The sequence below is a fragment of the Trachymyrmex cornetzi genome, unplaced genomic scaffold (genome assembly GCF_001594075.2).
Source record: "Trachymyrmex cornetzi isolate Tcor2-1 unplaced genomic scaffold, Tcor1.1 scaffold238, whole genome shotgun sequence".
In the NCBI taxonomy this organism is placed as follows: domain Eukaryota; kingdom Metazoa; phylum Arthropoda; class Insecta; order Hymenoptera; family Formicidae; genus Trachymyrmex; species Trachymyrmex cornetzi.
In genome coordinates this window covers 10,460-14,518 of record NW_017297040.1, presented here as the reverse complement: position 1 = coordinate 14,518, position 4,059 = coordinate 10,460, and the positions used below count along the sequence as shown (strand labels likewise).

The window sequence follows — 4,059 nt, the reverse complement described above, 5'->3', positions numbered from 1 at the left end:
AACAAATTTTAATAGATTATTTATTTGATTTGTTATAAAAAAATTTCGTTTAATAATAAAGATCTAAATTTTTTTGTATAAGTACTTTAAATATTCAAACTTATGCAAAGTTTCATTGAGCTGCACCGATTAGTTTATGACAAATAAATATTTTGTTTATTGGACAGCTAATGTCTGCATCTCAATGTATATAACTTTACGAAAATAATCTTATAGTGTTTTTCACTGGCAGAACTGGTGCGCACTCAGTACACATTAAAGCTATTGTACATTAACCTAATCTGACTGTAAAAGTGAGAGATCTCAATTAATAAAATACTCAATGTATATTTTATCAAATATTACAATAAAATGTATTAAGGATTTCGTGGTTTAATTCGTTTCTATATTTTTATTAAACGTACATTTTTATGTCGATTTGTATACAACGGCTTTAAAGTGCACTGAGTGCGCACCAGTTCTGCCAGTGAAAAACGCTATTAAATTCATAAAATACTCATATATTAAAAAATTGAGATTTTTGCTATTATTTTATAATGCATTTTTATATATTTCTTAATATATTGTTTAAATTACGTCGTTACCTGAAAGAAAGACGTTGTTTCCTTATTGTACCGATTATTGCGAAGAATATTACTAAGGTCTCGGTGGTCTAATGGCTTAGGACGCTCGTACGGAATACAAGAGATCCGGATTCAAGTCCCGGCCGAGGTAATATTTTTCGCAATAAATTTATTAACAGTTTCAACATATCAACATCTTTATAATATATGATGCTTGATGGTAGCATCAAATTATTAAATTGCTTGTCAATTTAATTCGCGATTGCTAGAGTAGGTTTAATTGCGTTTATTTAGTCCGGAAAAATAATTTGGCGCGCAATTTGAAAAAGACTACAATATGGTATATATGCAAGTACATATATAGTATATATTATTAATTCAAGATTGAATTATTTAAGCAACGAAGATCCAGCTTCGACCGTAATAGGCATTTATTAATTTCTAGTATTGATCGTGTTTCTCACATATACGGTCTAAAATAAAGATATTGTTTCTGAAGCTTTAAATTATAACGTAAATGATAAAAACACTATCGAAGATTCCTTAAAATTCAAAAAAACTTGGAAAGAAAAGGGCAATAGTAGTCAGGCGCAGATAAAGTTACGTAAATTCCAAACATATATAAAGTAAAACTTCTTTATAAAGAAGTCTTTTTTCTATGTCGTTTACTTCAATTATTTGCTTATCGATATTTTCTTTCGATGGCTTTTCTGATATAACTTTGTATTGGTTTCTTCTTAAAATACTGACTAAGTATGTTTTTGGTTTTTGTGTAATATCTACAAAAAAAGAGCCATGTACATATATACAAACCATTTTGAAAAAATACTATTTGTAGAGGGTGCTTCTCATTTGACCATGTTACAATTAACCATGATCACTCACAGTGCCTAGAGTTTTTCCAGTTCAAGTGCTATGAGTGGCCGATGGTCAATCGCAATAATTAAACAAGCGCTACTCATTTTGCAGGCTTTCTAAAAAACGACATTTTAAGTTAACATTTACTTCAAGAGGAAGATTGCTACTTTTTTTTAGGTTGACGATAGAGTAATTAGATGCAATATAATATCTCATGCTCTGGTTTTAATATCCAATTATGCAACGCTGTCAATATACATATATGCTATTAAAACTTTGTTTAACAAATAAAATAATATATTAAACCTATCGTCTTGTAACATTTCCATATGTGGTTTTCTTAATAAGATTGGTATAGCATCTTAATTTCTGTTTCTTTCCAAATATTTTTTCATTTTCCCACTTATCATCACTAAAATGTTCCTGAAAAAATTACGTTAAGTATAATATGTATTAAAATAAATAAATAATAAATAACCAAGGCTTGCAGCATGGGATGTTTAGGCAAACAGAACAAAGTACTACTATAAATGAGAGAGAAACTGCCTAATGGTCGAATAAGTCTAAGCCTTATAAGTAATAGACAAATAAATAGCTTTAGAATTACAATATTTAAAACTTAATTACGTCACATAATGCAGAATATTTTTTTAGTCAATGACAGCCGACATTTTCCAACCATTTTTATCGTCGGGAAGGAGATTTTGGAAAATTGAACATTTTATTTCTCTTTCTACTGCTATTTTTACAATTAGGAGCACTGCACGTTCGCATAATTGATGTTTTAAAACATAAGTCAGTAAACAAAATTTAGTTCTGTTTATAGGTTAAGGATTGATTTTCGTATGATTTTTACTTCAAATAATTTTATAAACTATGAATTGTCACAAGGTTAATATTAATCTCTTCTTTTTTTATATATATAATACTTACTTTTATAAATTCGTTTCATAAATTTTACGCACATGCGATATCGTTGAATATACAATACGTATGTACATACAACATATAAAGCAACTTGGACTTTGGAGTGTATCGTTCGAATCACGGAAGTGTCCTTCGAATGGCGTCGACCAATCCTCAGCTTGTACACGTGTTGTCTCATCCCTTACTAGAGGATCCCTATATCTCCCGACTGATTGTAGACCAGGCCTAAGGCTCGCTACTATTGATGTATTCTTTTAGATCTAAAATTCTGATTGGATAAGCTAAAAGAATACACCAACAGCGAGCGCTCACTCAACTGTTGAATCCGCTGAATGCGGAATGCGCTTGCGCTATCCACTGCATAAACGAATGCACCCCATGCGTGGTTCTATTCTATGTTCGTCTATTTTCTCTGGTTTGGGACCTTCAGGACATTTTTGGGACGATTGTATCATTAACATTTTTTTATTCAACTTCATACAATAAATTGTTATGATTGATCTCGATTTCGTAGTCTATTGGCCAAGTTTACTCCGGTGGCGAGAAACAGGGCCAATCAAAGAAAGCTGGACGGAAACCGGAATCCTGTCGACAGTTACCGAGGACGAGTGCAAGGAGGACTTAATGGTGAGTCGAAACGTCTCCAATTTATAAAGTCGCCGGTTTCCATGGCGGGAAGACTGCGTGCGTATACATTTTATTGTCGAGTCTCGTTTTATGAGACGCATGCTTATTGCGCAATTGCGTCGGACTTTTGTGTATACGCGCACCGTTTCCCTCACTTGGACCGCTAATTCTTAATTTCAAGACCATCTCAAGCAATGTTTTAAGATGTAAATACGGTTCTCAGCCAAGAGGCCAATATTCATAATCGATTTTCATATTCAAGACTGTCTTAAGTTCTGTCTTGAGGTATCATGAACCAATCAGAGGGCCGTATTAGCGACTTAAGACTGTACTTAAGACGATCTTAAATATAAAGGCCATTCTACATTGGTCGTATCGTAGCGTCGGAAGCGTCGTAAGCATCATACGAGTTTAAAATTGAAGCATCGGATTGGCTGAAGGAACAAACTTGTGACTTGCGACGTCTACGATATGACCAATGTAGAATGGCCTTAAGAATCGACTATGAATACCGGCCTATGTTTGATGGCCAGTTACTGGCCATAAACTATGCATGAAAAAATAGTACTAAAATTTTTGCTAATGCTAGTTATTTTTAGTATATATTAATTCGAAATATGCTGACCGATATTCTTCTCTCTAGCTATGTATTAACCAGATAATATACAGAAAAATCTAATTAGTAAATTCTTACCACACTCTCTTTAATATTATATAGAATTGATCTCTATTCTTATTTTCTACTCACAAATTAACTAATAATTAATTTGATTATATGACGCGCAAATTATGTTAAATTCTTATAATTTTATTCTGACTGATACTTTTGAAAGTACGTTAAAAATGATAATTTTTTTTAGTAAAGTATCATGTATCTTTTTTTTAATATTTCTTTATTGAACCAATATTATGTATAATCAAAATAATTTAATAACAATATTAGTAATAAGAAGAAGAATAATAACAAAATATAGTAATATAAGTTGAGTTATTACAATAACAATAAGGTTGATATTACATTTATCGTACGACAAAGATTTTAAGTTCATTGATTGGCTATAGGATAGAGGGGGTGGCACCCAGC

At 31.6% G+C, this 4,059-nt stretch overlaps 1 long non-coding RNA gene across 1 annotated transcript in view; it reads right to left on the bottom strand.

Annotated features, from left to right (window-relative positions):
- Positions 1-4,044, bottom strand: part of LOC108761072 (uncharacterized) — a 13,002-nt gene extending 8,958 nt beyond the window's left edge. The window contains exon 1 of the long non-coding RNA XR_001940112.1: positions 3,977-4,044. This is a non-coding gene — a long non-coding RNA (uncharacterized LOC108761072). The remainder of the gene's footprint in view (positions 1-3,976) is intronic.
- Positions 4,045-4,059: the final 15 nt, after the last annotated feature.